Genomic DNA, 16,948 nt, shown 5'->3' on the forward strand with positions numbered 1-16,948 from the left:
TGCCAACGTTCCCTGTGACCAGGCTGTCCTTTTTCATTTGGCTTGGAAGTGATTTTTAAGGCACTGGGGAAAGCTTTAGTTCTGGAGGAAGTTAACTTATTGGTAGTTTCGCTTTCTTTTGCCTGCTTTGCTCCCCCCACCTTCCACTGAAAGCATTTCCCCTCCTCTTGCCAGGCCAGCTCCCCAGAGAGCAGGGCGAGCCAGCCTTCTGCTGCTGGGAGGCCCTTGTGCCCTCCCTCAGCGTGCTGCCCGCCATTACATGCCCCACTCCCTGCTGCAGACCCTCCGTGCCTTGTTCTGGGGGGGCTGCCGTCTAAAGAACATACAAGACAAGGGCTTCTGCCTTCTGGGAAATGGGGTCAATGAGCTGGGCTTCTGGTGCGGCACAGGAAGCCTAGCGAGGAACGTGTCCTGGGCATAGGTCCCCGGCCCTGTCTGCAGAGGTGCAAGCAGGCCAAACCAGGCCAGTGCTGACAGAACTGGGCTCTTGCAGGGGCATGGAGAGTCTGGCTGGCATTCATCAGGGATCAGCTTATCCCCGTAGCTATTTGTCTTCTGACAGTCATTGTCTGCCTGTGTTTTTGCCCTCTTTTCCTCACACCTGCCTTTACACTCCTTCAGTAAAACTTCCCAGCTGGCTATAAGATTTCCCAGTGCAACTGGATGGCCTGAGGCTGCACCCTGGGAGAAAAAGATGAGCAAGGTCACTTTGTATTTCCCCCAGCATCTCCACGTAGTCACATTTCCCTAGGGAATGGAACAACTCTCTAAGCAATGCTGCATGAAGCTACTGGAACAAAACAGCTCCTGCAGCTTTACTGGCAGAGAAGAGGAACCACCACAAACATGATGGCTCGTGCACTGGGGCCAAATGTTTATAGAACAAATTTAGCAGTGACTCAAGCGATATAACAGGTTGTAGCATTTTATCCACATCCTTTCTGCCCCTCAGGACACCATGAACCAGTGAACGATTGATAGTACATGAGATCAAACCTCACCAGCTCAGCAATAGCTCTTATCGCTGTGGACATTAGAACCTGCAGATGGAGATCAGCCACACGGGCCAGGCTAGCAATGCTGTTGTAATGGTTTGTGGGGGGCTTTAATTCCTAGTATGGCGGATGTCAGAAACAGAGAGACACGACACTGACAAAGAGAAAACAAGAAGAGCGTTATGGATGTGAGTGCAGATATCTAAACCTCTCATTTGCAAGGCATTCTGTGGTGGATTCCCAAGGAAACAATTTGCATAGGTCAGTTTAGCCTATGAAAATGAGCTCACCCTGCACTCAGGAGAGAATCTATGGGGCGGTTTAGAGAACCTAAAATGGAGCTCATGGCTTTGCAAGGTCTGTTTAGAGAGCCCGAAGTTTTACCTAATGCATGAGATTAAGTGCCAGCCACGGCACCTGTAGGAGTCCTGGTGTCCTGATAGTTTTAAAACAAGCAGGTAAATGCATACAAATACCATCATGCTTACAAGAAATGCTAAGAACGCACTATGCAGTGCTGTTTCTTAGGGAACTGAAAAATTTGTCCCTTTCTTCATTAAGGAAGATGACAAACTTTCTTTTTGAATAGACACAGAAAGAGGAGTTGGAAAAGTTAGTCGGCTGCTCACACTGTATTCTTCACTCTGGAAAAGGGGTGATGAGTGTGGTATTGCTTCTTACCTGTCCCCGAAATGGTAGAGCACAGGTTCTCACTGGGGCACTTCAGGGTTAACCCTTCTTATGGGCCACCTCATTTTCCTTATTGAGCTCCATGCTCCATTTCAGTCCTGCCAACACCCCTGACCGGTTTATGACCTCCCTCAAATAATGTCTTGGGACTCTGGAGCTGTTAGGAACCATTGTATAACTGTAAATGACTTAAGCTGGTCGGGAGCCTAATTGCTGCTAAATGACTCGATTGTCTCACACAGATAGCAAGGAGATCTCTTTGCTCCCATCGCATGTGCACAGTACAGGACTGGGGTCATGTAGCAGGTGGCTGATAAAAAAAATGCAAAGGCAGCTGGCCTGCCTGGTTGGTTGGATACCTTTTTCCAGTTTGAGAAGTTATCTGTCCTTCTTGACTGGGGTGAGGGGGAGCTGTGGTCTTCCTGAGCTGGTCTCAGGTAGCAAAACCTGTGCAACGAACATTTTGCTGATGAAAAGCTCTGTTTCCATTATTTTCTCTCTTAATTGGCTGAGGAGGTTGGTGCTGTCAGCTGCAGGAGCAGACAGGGCAACAGTGGGGCAGCTAGCTGTCCAGCTCCATGCCCCGGCCTATGTATCTACAGTTTTCACTCTTGGGAAATGGGAAAAAATTGCGGGAGTGAAGAAGGGATTTAAGGTGGGGTCACAGGTTGTAAGTGGTGCTCCATGTTTGCTCATAGAGTCAAAAAGCAAGGACTTGTAGGGTGTGCATCATGCATCATGGTGTTCCCAGCAGTGCTCAGGGTGTGTGACTGCCCCAAACATCCCCAAAGACTATTAATCCCTTATAAGTACTTTGCCTCACCAGTTGAGATATGTTTCAAGAGGTAGGGTCAACCTGGACCAGTCTGTGTTTGGTATGTAAGATGACACAGATGCATTGCGTACATTTTCTTCTTCCACTCAGGGGCAAACACTAAACTGAATGGACTTTCTGAATGTGGTAATTTAAGATGCAGGGCAACACAAGGTAAGATATTTGTTTTGAAAAGGATAAAGACAACATTCAGAAAAAAAAACCACGGGTTTATTTTATTTCTCCATGTCATTTTTTACCTGGCATGTGAGCATTGCCACTGCAGTGAGCAATGCAATCATTGCTTAGAGCAAGAGTTAAGTTTTTTTTTTTTTTTGGTTGAATTCTGTTGTAAAAGGGAAAAAAAAAAGAAAAAAAGTAGTGTAAAAAGCAAGATAAAACTCCACGCTATAATAGGATAAATGAGACAATGATTAGATTAAACCATATTACTGAAGCGGCATTGACTCTGAGCGGTGTTTTTGGGTGTGAGAACTTCATGCGACTGCAGAGCTCAGCAACGGGAAGGCAACTGTGGTGCCTTCAGTTAATGAACACGTTCCTGCTGTCATCATCCTGGGCACTGGCTTTACACTACCTGACTAATAAGGGAGCATAAGTTTGCTTTGAGTTTTTAACATGGTTCCTTCCTTATGTGCTGCTTCCATCTGAGTTTGGCTTTGAGCATCAGTTATTTTTTTTTATCCTCAGAACAAAACTCTGGGGTTTTGAAACCATTCCTGCTTGGGGAAAAGAAGCCATTAGCACAATCTTGCGTGGGAGCCTGCATCCATGCAGGGCGGTGGCATTCTGCTCATTGTTATACTGCAAGAAGTGGCAAGATAAATCATTTTAATCACAGAGCCAGCAGAGAAAGTTGCTTTCTCCCCTCAGATTTCCAGATGACCCAGGTGTAAGAATGAAAGCAATAATCCCTTGGAAGGACTTGTAGCTGGTTCAGCAGCAAGATTTAAAACACCATAGGATGGAAATATATGGGAAGCATCTGTCAATGTGTTGGCATTTTAAAACAAAGAGAGGAAAAAAATAAAATAAAAAACAACCAACAAAGAAACCTCCAAGTGGACAAAATGGAGTCTGGCTGAGAAAGACCGGCCAGAAAGGACATTGCTTTGCTTTTGCTTAGATTTCCCAAGCCATAAATTCACTTTGTTGTCCTTTTGTTCTGTGTTAACTCCACAGTGCTCCCAGGAGACTCTGCCTAAAATGTCAGAGGTCTATTTACAGCAGGGAAATTGCAGGCTTGCAGGAGGCTTTGTAGAAAACCCTGAAAACACCCCAGTGGATTTCAGGTACTTTGATTATTTTATTGGGTGAGGCAGCTCTCTGTGGAGAAAAGATGAGCTGAAGCAGTGCTGTGTGTAAGAAGGCACAGAGGGGTGGGTGTTAGTCTATCTCTGGGGAGCGCAGGCATGTGGGGATCACCATCCCCCATTTTCAGGGATCCTTGCCCATGTAGTGGTGCTGGAGTGAGATTACCAGGAAGGGGATCCAGCATCCAAATAGTGTAAAACACATCCGATTTTTGGATATCTAGTTGACTGCATCGGTGGAAAGTGAACTGCCTGTTTGTAGTAAAGAGCTGGTGGGGGGAAACTCTTCCCAGCCTACGAGCCCCTCTCTTGGCCTGAAGTTTGGCTCTTTAGCAAAAGGCTTCCTTGAGATGGGGATGAACCCCCCCATGAAAATGAATACAAACCTGATAATAATAAGAACTTAATAGGTGAGATTACAGCCTGTTTCTTCTTTTTGGAGTACATGCAGACTAACTTGCAACACTGTAATATCTATATACCAGCTATGCATCTCTTGGGCATGGTGGTTGCTGGCATTTCTGGAGAAACTTCACCATTTCTAAGCTTATCTAGATGATTTCTTCTGAATCTTCACCCATGAGCAGGATCCAGGTGATCAGCCTTGGGGCTGAGAAACAAGGTCATTTGGGGATCAGCCAAGGAAAATAGCTTTTGTTTTCTGTTCAGAAATTGCTGTGGTCTGGCATCCCCAGAAAGATTTCTTCTTGATTTAGGTAGCAAAACTCACCATTACCAACAGGGAAATTCTGAGACTTTCCTGAGTTTTTTCAAGGCTATCTCTATTGGCACACAGATCTCAAAACTGATAGCCTGTGCAGGGGAGAGATTTTATTCACTTCAGGTACAGGCAAGAGGAGAGTAAGAAAGCACGTATGTGTGACACAGGCACGTGCAGGCAGTGTCCGCGGAGATATTTGTGAGCCATCTGATGAAAAAAGACAGTGCCTTTGCTCAGGTGCAGCTCATGAGCATATGCCTCAGAGTGGCTTCCTTGCTGACGATGGCTGATATCTCGCCAGGTTGTTGCTCTGTGTTGGCCCAAACTCAGCGTACCCTGACTGTCACACCAGCTTACTGCGAGGTGACATTTAGCAGGATCGGTGCCCTGTGCTCCATGCTGTGTACAAATGCAGGCAAGCCATTTGGATATTTCTGAGCTAGAAGAACAGGTCCTATCCCTGGGAGATGTAAGCTATTTGATCTATTTAACACCTGTGCTCCTGCTTTTATTTTATTTTATTTTATTTTATTTTATTTTATTTTATTTTATTTTATTTTATTTTATTTTATTTTATTTTATTTTATTTTATTTTATTTTATTTTATTTTATTTTATTTTATTTTATTTTATTTTCAGTGGGAGCTTGTAATGAATCTAGTGAGTTAAAATCAAACTTACAAGGGTGGCTCTTCAATACCAGCACAAAAGAAAAAAATCTTGAAGAGTTTCTTCTCTGCTGCTATAAAATACTCACCCCTAGGGAACTGTACTGACTGGAGACTGTGAGTGATTCTGGAAGCAGCAGGCAGGCAAATCACTTATTTTATTAGCTATATTTTGCAGCCCAGTATGTTTGTACAGTAGATAACATATTTTGCATAAAGTCAATGGCTGATGCTGTGCTTTTTATCATGGCCTGCTATTTTTTACAGCTGCTCTTTTAAGTGTCAGCATCGAGCATTTGTTGATGTCATCATCCGCGCTTTACATTGCTATGTGCTGCGATATAGCTGTTCCAAAGCTTTGTACTGTGACAGGGATGTCACAGTTACTGGGGAGAGATGCAACCGCACTTCAAACATTTTTCACTCTTTGCATGGCCACGTTTATGGCATTTGTAAAACTCCGTGCAATTTTATGGTGTTTGTAAAATAGCGTCATTTTATGGCAGTTGGGAAGTACTGTGCTTTCAGTGAAAAATGGACTTACACTGGTTTCAGTGGGAGAATTTTCCAGTGCCACAGAGGGATGAAAAACACCGAAACTTTCTGGGCATAACAGAAAAACGCTTCTGAGAATAGTAGCAATTAAAGCATTTCCTGCCGTTGGCATGTAAGTGATTATTCTTTTTGTGGTAAAGAGTATTTGCTGCTCTGCATGATGTGTATGAGAGAAGAGTGCAGCAAGGAAACCTCTGTAGTGAAGGATTTTAATAAAGCAGAACCTCAAGAAAATTGTATGTTTGTATTCACACACATATGTAAAAGAGCAATCATATTCAAAGGCTGCCAGGTCCCTTACGCTGATAATGGTAAAATTTACCTCTGTGCAGAGCCAGAGAACAGGCTTTGAGGCTTGTCTCTGCTTAGTATCCTCCACGTTAATTTGTCCCTATTTGCACAATGTTAATGCTCCTGTTTGTCAGAATTAAACAGGAGTGCCATTAAATACTGCAGTCATTTTTATTCTTTGCAGCTGTGTAACCTTCGGTAACTGTGGACAACTTCTCCCCCCCCTTGCCTCCCTTCTGAGGGCTTCACCCTTAGCCATAATTGGGGAAAAATCCAGAGAGGGGCTGGAGGTGAGATTTCTTGGAGCTGCTAATTAGCTGATGCCATCACCTCAGAATTACAATCCAATTCCTTGGAGGACTCCAGAGACTCATCTCCAGAGCTCTGAGACAGATGCTGAATTTACCCTCAGAAAACGGGCAGATGATTAGTGCTGACACCCTCAGTTCCCTGAATGAACAGGCTGGCAGAGGGTTGGTTGGTTTAAAGGCCTTGCCTGGAGTTAAAGAGATTCCTTTCAACTTTCTCTTTCTCTCTTTCTCTCTTTCTCTCTTTCTCTCTTTCTCTCTTTCTCTCTTTCTCTCTTTCTCTCTTTCTCTTTCTCTCTTTCTCTCTTTCTCTCTCTCTCCCCCCCCTTTCTCTCTCTCTTTCCCTCTCCCTTTCTCCCTTCCTTCCATCCATCCTTCCTCCTTTCCTTCCTGATTCACAAACTATTTCAACAGAATGTGAAATTTGATGAGGGAAATTTCCTCTCCACAGCTTCTCATTTGGGGAGGAAGCGAAAACAACAGCAACTCTGCTGACAATAAAATTCAATTACAGTTGAACTACCATTGTTTTTTTTTAATTTCATTTGTGTTTATCTTTTAATTAAGTCCTCCTCATAGTATTTTTTTTGTCCTCTTTCTTAACATGCATTTCAGGGGCAGGTGTTCAGTGAGCCTGAGATAAAAGACATAGTGCTGCATCTCTCTTAGCTGACGTGCTGGATGATGAAGAAAGACTTCTAAAAATAAAAGTATTGTTAAGATATATATGATACACTGATGGCAGTATCCAGCGCAAAGGCTGTGGGGTTAGAAGGAGAGCAAACATGAAAGACCCTAACCAGGACTTAGTGGTCAGGGAAGTGTGCTGTGAGACACAGGACTGGAGCTTGTCTCTCTGCTCAGCATCCTCCCCTTGGAAAACCAAGGAACAACATTTTCTTTCTAGTAATACTTATACCAAGCAAGAACCAGTTATTGTATAACAGTGTGATAAAACATTTCCTGGGCTAGTGCTGTGTGCTGCAACAGATCGTAGAAGAGCTGAGAAGGTGCAGCTTCCCAGAAGAGGAGGATCTAATTTTCATAGCTCCTTCAGCACTATCATTCGTTGTAACATGCGTACAGATTTAACTTTATTAAAGCAGCACTGCTAAGGTAGCTCAGTTAAGCACACAGGAAATATGCCATGTCACCATGCACTGTTGTTTTTGTAAGGCAGCAGCTTTAATATTGGAGAGCAATGAATTGCCTGGAATGATATTAAGTCTGGAACATTGTGCTAGCACTGGTCTGTACTTGCATAACTCCCAGTGCAACATCAACAGGCCTCCGGCTGTAGTTTTGTTCAATAAGTAGATGTTTAAGATTTTTATTTTTATTTTTTTAAAGTGCACCAATCTCTTGTTCTGCCAAACTTGGGAGATGTTTTCCAGTTTTCTTGCTGATTTCAACAGGGGTTGAGCAAGAGTCCCACAGTCAGACTTGCCAGCTTTCCCGGAGCCACCCCCAGCACCTGGTTACCAAAAGCTGAACAACAGATTTTTACACAGTGTAGATCAGATGCAGTGTTTCCACATAGCACCCTGTTTGTTTTGTGACTGGTCATATAAAATTATTTGTTGTATAAGTAGTTTGTGGTTCTGCGAGTCAGCAGATGCTCATGACACCTGGGGACTGTTTAGGATATTTGGGCGTTGAAAATAGATCTGCTTTTCACAGCTTGCACCCACCTCAGGCTTCTGCCATTCCTCAAAGAGTCTGGATGAAAAGTGAGTGGACTGTGAGTACCCAGGAAAGCAGGTAGTTGTGTAGGATGAGGGGAGACTCTGCATTTTTGCTCTGAAATAGGCACAGAGATGGGTCTGTGTGTTGAAGGCTTTGCAAAGAGGAAGAAAAGGATAGTTCTGGGCATGGAGGGCTTCTGCTGGACCGGGAGACATCATGACTAGATGATGCCAAGGACAGAGAAGTCAGGTTGTTTGCATGAGCCGGATGAATGCACAGGAATAACCTGATGCACGTAACACAACATGAAATAGCAGTGAGACTGAAGCATGTGCCAAAAGCATCCAGTGATGACTATTGGAAAACTCTCTGGATACTGGGCTGGGTATAGATCTGAGGTTTGATCCATTGTAGCTGGATTTGTGTTCTTTTGCTCCTACTTTCTATAACACATGCAGTATTATCATTGGAATTTATTCTTTGACCTGGTAAACTCTAAGCTGTTTCGTTCAAGAAATGCACGTGTACATATACACCCACATTTACAAACACACATACACTCATCATATATATATATATATCATTCTATTACTGCCTCTTAGTAACATATGACATAATTGGGTAATAAAATGCCTCCTACTCTAGTTGAGTTCTTTCATCAGAATCAATGAAAATTTATAGCTGTGTTCATAGCACAAAGAGTTTTTATCCTCATCACGGTTTGCTCCTCTCCAGTGATGCTCTGCAGAACACCACAGGCAAAAGCTGGCTAAAGAAAAAGGTAGCTAAATAGAGCACTGAAAAGAGTAGGAAACCCCAAGAGGGTGGAGTGAATACTCCGCTCTGCCCTCTTTTGTGCTTACATTGTGACAGTCCTTAATTAAGTGATCACAGGATGCTTTTTTCCCCTGTGGAATCAGATTTCATTGAATGCGCAGAATGGAAGGACTCATTGAAAGACAGGCCTTAGGTAGGACTTGTTTTATTCTGTTTATTATTAATTATGAACTTTCAGGCTTTACCTCCTGCCTTCTCTGATGTCAGAAGTATTCCCAGCCCCCTGGGCTCTCTGCAGTTCTCCACCCAGGGGTGTCTGAGCCCCACAGGTGAGGGAATGTAGTCCCTGTAGTTCAGGAAGGAATCAAGGAACAGCCTGACAAAGGCTGGGGTCACTTCTGAGCTTTGCACACTACTGTCAGACCCTGGGGATCTTATTTTTGCAAGCAGGCAGTGCCAAACAGTGCTCTAGCGTGACACAGCCATGCCTGGCATGCAGAGAAGGAGCCTCGCACAAGTGAAACCCACAGTTCAAGTCACCAGCAGAGCATCCTGTGGGAATGTGGTGGCACAAATAGGGCCAAACCTGCTCCTCATCCTGCCTCAGATCAACTCTTGTCCCATACTCTGTTGTGCAGCTACCCCATGCTGGCCCCATGAAACCACAGGCATCCTCTCTGGTTGCACCTTCCTGGCCTCACCAGTACAGTCTCCTCACACAGCCAGCATCACTCTCCTGTTTATACCATTCCCTGTTCTGTTTTTCCTCTCCACTTCCCAGTCAGCATCCAGCCAAAATCTACCACCCCTCCTTGCCAGCCCACCTCTCCTGAGGAGTTTTTTCCCACTATTAGCCTAGGGAATTTTGCTCCTGCTCACTGGATCATGATCCTGTGATTAAAGTGGTGGGGCACTCAGAAAGCAGGGGAAACAGGCTTTTCTGGCTATCCTGAGAGTCTGGGCCACGTGTTGTGTTGTTTGCAGCAAGCTAAGGACTGAGCCTGGGGGGGGGGGAAGTCATGCTGAGCCATCAGAATAAGCATTGCCAGGGAGCATCGACTCCCTAAGGAATGTAACTGCTATAATCTGAAGGACTCAAAATAAACCTGTTTGAACAGATACTCTTCAGACAGATACTTTGGCCAGATGACAGGAGTTGGTGACAATGACAGCAAAGAGCACAATTAACAGAAAAGGCCACCTGCGTGCCAGAATTCAAGCTCCTGCTTTAAGCACTGTTCTCTTTTGAAAGGGTACCAGAATTTTGTCACCACAAGCAAAACAGTGCACTTTCCCTGTCTCTTTCTCAGAGAGGACTGAATCACTAAGATTTAAGACATTGGCCTGAGGCAGGCAGATAACAGAAAAATGTTAACTTGAAAGTTAAAAATTTGGTAAAATTCAAAGTGTCTGAGAGCAGGTGAATTGCACTGAGGAGTGCTGTTAAATGCCATCGATAAAAGGATCTCACAAACACCTGTGATGCAGGCTGAGATTTGAGGCTCCTTGGTGGGGACCTGCTTTTCCTTACCTATGGGAGGGGTAACCCTGGGAATCATATGGTGCACCCCGAACACTGCACATCTACGTACTCCTCCTCAAGGCAAATTGAGGAGAAAGCCTCTCCTGAGTAGTTCCCTACACCAGCAAGCCTTTCATGGCAGTAAGGAGGTGCTTTCCGTTGCCTGGTGTCCCTGCAAGAGTGTGCACCTACTCCTGCCTCGAGAATCCTGGCAGCATTGTGTAGGATGGCCCTGAGGTCAGAGCAGTAAAAGGAGATTAGCCAAAGGAATAAAGCAAAAGTAGCAGTAGCATTTGTTCTGTTAGTACATGTGGGAGACAAAAGAAAGGAGAGAGGGAACAGTGAGGTTTCAGAGAGTGGAAAATTAGTGACAAGCAAGGCTGAAATTGCTGAGGGCCCTAAATGATTTCTTAGCTTCAGTAGACGCAAACAAAGCAAAGGTACCATCCCAGAGTCAGGAGTGTGTTCCCTGCAGATAAAGAAAGAGAAGTGTTAAATTGGCTTTTCCTATTGTTGAGGAGCAGACAAAATGGCTCTTTCTGCTATTGGAAGCGTTTGAAACCATTAAAAGCTGACAAGGCCTGGGGTCTGTAAGGCTGTAAATAGAAGCATCTATATTTAATCAAAGATGATGAAGGATTCAGTGAATTTCTGCCCTGTAAACTTGACATCAGCTGTGTGACAAAGATGAGGAGTGCAATGGCAAAGAATGTGATTATTAGAGAGTTTTGAAATGCAGAAAAAGGGGTAGCTGCTCTGAATTCACGGCACATGTTTGCTGGCTGATACTCTTTAATTCTTTAACAGGCTGTGGATCATTTAGGTGGCCAACACATACCACTTGATTTGCTGGTCCCAGAAAGGATCGCAGGCTCAGCACCAATAGATGATGTCCCATGAGGGGACACGCTCTCCCTGAAATGCTCTTGAAAACAGCTGTTTGAATAATTACTTATTTGTTACTTTGAGATACAGTTTTTTTTTTTTTTCCTGATAAAAACCTGTTTGGGTTTATGTTTAAAGCATTTAATCTAAAAACCCTTTGTGACTTTGACATCAGGTTTATTTTTGATCAAGCAAATGAAACAACTCTGAAGTCCTTTGAGAAGCTCCCAGCTCTGAAGAGCTGGAATGAAAGGCTTTTTCCCTTCTTGCCCTTTTCATCCTGCCAGGCTTCAGGAGGCCAGGGGGTGAGTTTTTATTGCTAGTCCCTGCAAAACAACATTAAGCTGTGTGGGTATCTTTGGATAGATATTGATTGTAAATGTTGGATTTTAGAAAAAAAAAAAAAAGTAAAATGGCCAGGATGTCAATTAAAAGCCGTCCCAGGGACAGAGCAGGTTTGCCTGAAGACACAAGCAATGAGGATGTACCACAAGAGTCATTCTCAAAAGAGCCAAGATCTCCTGGCTGTATCAATGCCCACCTGAATTATTTCAGTGACCACTATATTTTGAATTAAACCCTTATTTGCACAGAGTCTTTCTGGTTGATCTCCATGAGATGCACAGACATGGGGTCATTTGGTCCCTGAGCTAAACCAATACAATTTTCTCAGATACAAAAATACCAAACTACCGAGGGGCAAAAAGGGAACAGAAAAAGAAGAGGTGCTTAGGCAAGGCCTATAGTCTAGGCTAAGGGGAGACGTGGGGTGATGGAACAAGAACACTTTGCAGTTGCTTAGCAAAGTCAGGTCAGAGCACAGAGTGGGAAAAGAATGGAGAGCTTGCTCAACAAGCATGAAGAACCAGATGTTTGGCTGCTTTAAATCACAGGTTTTTTCTGACCCAAGGTCTAGTGTGTACCTGTTTGGAATTACAGAGTAAGCAGCACCTTCTCTGCACGCTCTCTGACTGTGGTAATCACAGGGAAGAAAAAAAAAAAAGAAAGAAACCCTCAAAAGTAAACAACCCCCTCCAAACCCCAGCTCTCTTTTCCAGCCGCCCCCACAAAATAACAGCAGCAATGATAACTGAAAAGCTTTCTAGAACCCCTTGGGCTCTCTTACTGTGGTATTGGTAAAAGTCTGCCAATCTGAAAACTCAGCTAAAAGTAAAGAAAAAGAAAATCAGCTTTTGATCAAAAGAGCAATCACTGCACACATGCCTCCTTGCTCTGCCCACTGGTGTGAATTTCAGTCTCATATGCAGCAAGTTTTCCACATTAAATTGTCTAAATAGGAGTCAGGCAGGCTCATAATCCAGTTTTTATGTGGGGTCCGGCTTTCCTCCTGAACAGCCAAGCTCTCTTCCCCACCAGCAGCACAGGACCCTGTCTTCCCATAGCTGATACGTGAGCAAAAATGATCCCGACCCTGCCAACTCGCTGCACGCCACATCCCCTTCTCCCTGATGCATATTCACCACCCCCTTTGGACTTTGTCCCAGTCTCCGCCCTCTAGATTGGTGCTAATTTACGTCTGTTCTCGGACCTTGGTCATCTATCTAATTGTTTTTAATCCAATTGAGAATCTCACCCTCAATACCTCTGGCCCAGAGGGATTTACAAGGAAAGGTTAAGGACACAAGATAGCTAGGTGAGTTAAGCCAGGGCGGCCTGTGGGCTCAGAGGTGTCTAAGGTGTGCAAACATCATCTGCAAGATCATGATTTCCTTATGCTGAAGAGGACTAATTTTTCTGAAATCGGTGGCCTGTCTCCCCGAGGAAAGTCAGTGCAAAAATGGAAATCAGGGCCATAAGCAGAAGGGAGGAATTGTGCAGGTTATGAGGGGTTTTATGGGGAATTAAAGGATGAAACCGTCACATGCAAAATGTAAGCTGAATGTCATGGAGAGCTGTGAGACTGTGGAGGGGTATCCCTAAGTGGGCTGCACAACCTTGTCATTTGAGTCGCTTAAAATTAGGTGAGGTAAAACCCCCAAGCATCTACCACAACTAATGGCCCTTCAGTTTTGTCAGGGACTAGGACAAGACAGGGCTGTCCCGTCACTCATTTCCAAGGTGTTATTAGGCTAATGAGACCTGATCCATCTGACAGCAGCAACAGCCTTCCAGGATGTCCATAGGCAGGGAGAGTGCAGCCCCATGCTGTCACCTCGCATTGCCCTTGCCTTGGAGAAGTTATCCAACGAGTATCAGCCAACGGAACAAAATGTTATTGTGACTCTCTGCTGTGCCTTGTGGGTAGAGAATATAACCATGATTTTTTTCGGGGGGGGGGGGGGGAAGTGGTATTAGGCTGCTGAGAGTGGGACAGAGTGTTTCTGGCTGGGACACGAATAGCAGTGATGCTAGCTGATCAGAAGGACTGGTTCACTCTGAAGCAGCACAGTGAGAGCCAAGCACCTCTGACTTTTTTCCCTGATAAATCTGACTCCTTTTCCCAGCCAACAGCACTTGGAGGTGTTGCCTTCTTCCCCAGCATCTCCTTGTTCAAAACATGGATCATAATGTCTGCTTTGTGAAGGATTTCCTGAATTTCAGAAGAAAACAGCTCTGTTGATGTTAAAAGGTTGGTGATTATTGCTGGGTACACCTCAGTCTATTATCCTGAAGTTAGGATGAAACTATAGCTGCATTTTTGTAGGCAGATGTTGCTAGCACGTGGTCAGCTTCTTCAGACAGCTTGACCCTCTGACAACCCTTTGTCGGGCAGGTTTAAGGTAAGTGAATGCCCAGAGCAATCCGATAAGTCTGAATGATGTTGTGGAGTATAGGATGTGCCCAAGCTGACATTTTTGGCAAACACCAAAATATATTACAATGCCAAAAATATATATATATATATATATATATATATATATATATATATATCTCCTGGGGACCAGCACAGGCATGAAACAAGTGGCCTTTTTTTTTTTTTTTTTTTTTTTTTTTTTTTTTTACTTCTTGCTTTGAAGATAGGTCCAGGGTACAGGGGAAGGGAAAGACATCAATATCAGACAAAATGGGATGAAAACTGGAAGATGAGAAAGTGTAGGAGTTTAACAATATGCTACTGCCAGACACTGTCCCACTCCATGACAATTTGTTCTAAATGTGCCTCAGAATAAAATTATGAAATCTATGAAAAACAAACTGATGATATTAAGTCTCTTTGGAATTTGGCCAACTGTATGTATACAAGTGGAGATGCCACACATTTCCTGAAACCTAGATTTGATGTTGGGTGGGAAATTCTGAAACTTCATAAATAAATAAGAAAGCCCAAGCAAAATTGTACTACATCAAAACAAAATCTCCAACTATTGGCACTGCAAGCAAAAGAAGGAATTCCAAGGCTTTGATTTTTCAAGATGAAGCTGATGTAGTTTGCTCAGTAGCTCTGCTTCTCACCTCTCTGTCCCAAAACAAGGCTTCCTTATGACCTCAGAGACACGAAGCAGAGCTTCCAAATTTTGGGCAGTCATCCTGCTGTGTAGGAACCCTGGCAGTGGGGCTATCAGATAGACATATGGAGTGGTCAGAAAGTAAACAACAGTCTAGAAAAGCTGCTTGGTTTCTATTACAAGACTGGTGAAATTGAAACACTCCATATCCTAACAAAGATAAATTGACACATTATGATCATCCCCAAATCGTCCTCTATTCTACACAAATTAACCCCCAGGAGAAGCTGTTCCAGTGCTGGGGCTGGCTTGCAGGCCTGGTGCACTTGTGTGGAGAGTCATGCCCATATAGTCTTAGCTTTATATGACTACAATGCCAACTTCTATATTTAAGACAACCGTTGAATAGGAACGATATGGAATAGGGAAACTGCAGTAATGCACAGTCTTCACCCAACTTAGAAGCCTAAGTGTGAGCACTTTTCCTTCCGTAAAGTGAGACCAGGGTGCTTAATTCAGGTGTATGTGGCTGCAATGCAGTCACCTAAAGTTGCATGAGGTGAATAGCACAGCTAATTCATGTACATTTAAATCAGTTAGGTAGGTAAACCCCTTTGTGGTTCTGAACTGTATCTGACTTGGCTTCTTTCAGATGGTAGATGAGATACCATGGATGAAGAAGATATAAAAACCCTAGCAAACCCTAGCAGGTGTAGAAAAAAGGTCTTGTGTAAGACCTGTAGGAGGTAAGACAGGGTATCTGATTTCTGCTGAATAGTTGTGGCCTGGAGAAATGAAGCCCGTATAGGGCAGGGTTTTGCTCAATTATTTTTTCACCCTGTAACAATCAGCTACTCACTAGTTTACAGTTCCCTCAAACAGTACGGGGATAGCTGGTACAGGGACAGCTGGTACCAGCCAGACTACAAGAAAGCTATTGATTCACTGTGATCTGCTATGTAACTAACAATTAGTGGCTAGGAGAAGGCTGAAGACCTGGCAGCTGCAGTCTGGCCAGAGGGATTTCTTAAGTAAGCAACCTATACAGTCATTAACCTACCTGCACTCCCGTGTGCACAGGACAGCCTCCCCAGCAAGCCTTTGGGTCACGATTTGCTTTGCATTTGGACTTTGTCACAAATGGCCACCCTTGCAAGTGATATGTCTAGGAGGGAGACCGCATTTTAATGGCTTTGCTCAGTGTGCAATGTGTGCTTTCCCTGTCAGTGTGCAATGTGTGCTGTGGCTGCAGGACAGAGGATGGTGCAACCCTTTGAAGAATGCTTTCCAACAGTGCTTCCCGTGAAAACCAGTGGAGGCCTCAGCAGAAGGAGGATTGGACCCTGAACAAGCAGAGGAAAACAGCCATATGTTGGAAGGAGATGAATACTATGTAAATAATAGGGCATACAGACATTTTGTAAGTGGGCAGGCCAACCTCATTATTGATCTACAATTAAGCCAAACTGTGGGGTCATACCATCCTATTATATCTAGTAGATTAAACTCAGTTAGGCTGTCTCTTTTTTGTTATTGTTTCTGAAGTATCTTTAGAGCTTTCTTAATTCAGGTCAAAAAATGAGAGGCTTCCTCATAAGCATTTTAATTAACCAGCTGAAGAACTCTTTTGCCCCCGGAGACCCACAGTACCAAATCCAGAGCTTAGCACTGCTACCCCTCTCAGAGTGCCATAAGTAAGCTCAAACTGTGTTTGCATCCCTTTATATATTCAACTCAAAAACACAGCCAGCAAATCAAACCCACACCCTTCCCTCACCAAATCCTTGGAAAAAACAGTATGTTAAAAATCTGATTTTTGACCTAAACATGTTCTTTGCCCCCTCCCAACATGACAACCAGCATGTCCAAGGAAAGAAACCAAAATTTACAGAGGAAAACCCTTTTGGCTGGACCTCAGGGCTACACACTCATCACAGGCATCTTCCCTGCTGCAAGGCATTGGTGCAATTGGGTCATCCTGTGTTATCAGGGCTGAGTAAAACCCCAGTCCTTTTTGCAGGACCACTCAGCTTGATGCACTGTCCTCTCAGGGAGAAGCTCTTGGCTGAGTGGTTTGGTTTCTACACAGCACGCTCCTTAGGTCAACAGGAATCTCCTTCCACGTCCACGGTGGCTCTTGCCCACGTTCACTAGGCTGCAGCTTCTTGTGGTGGCACTCATGCAGCAAGCTGGCCTCACGCCACAGGCTATTCATCGTCCCAGCATGCTTGTTTGAGGAGAGCACCTGCCCCCTGCAAGCAGTCACGGGCGATAACAGCATGCACCCCAAGTCCCC

At 44.2% G+C, this 16,948-nt stretch overlaps 1 long non-coding RNA gene across 1 annotated transcript; it reads left to right on the forward strand.

Moving 5' to 3' along the window:
• Nucleotides 1-5,288: 5,288 nt before the first annotated feature.
• Nucleotides 5,289-16,943, forward strand: LOC308184616. The gene is made up of 3 exons (XR_013942722.1): nt 5,289-9,031; nt 13,711-13,835; nt 15,880-16,943. It is a non-coding gene; the product is annotated as an uncharacterized lncRNA (long non-coding RNA).
• Nucleotides 16,944-16,948: the final 5 nt, after the last annotated feature.

The sequence above is a fragment of the Anser brachyrhynchus genome (genome assembly GCF_964034855.1).
Source record: "Anser brachyrhynchus genome assembly, chromosome: 1".
Taxonomy (NCBI): domain Eukaryota; kingdom Metazoa; phylum Chordata; class Aves; order Anseriformes; family Anatidae; genus Anser; species Anser brachyrhynchus.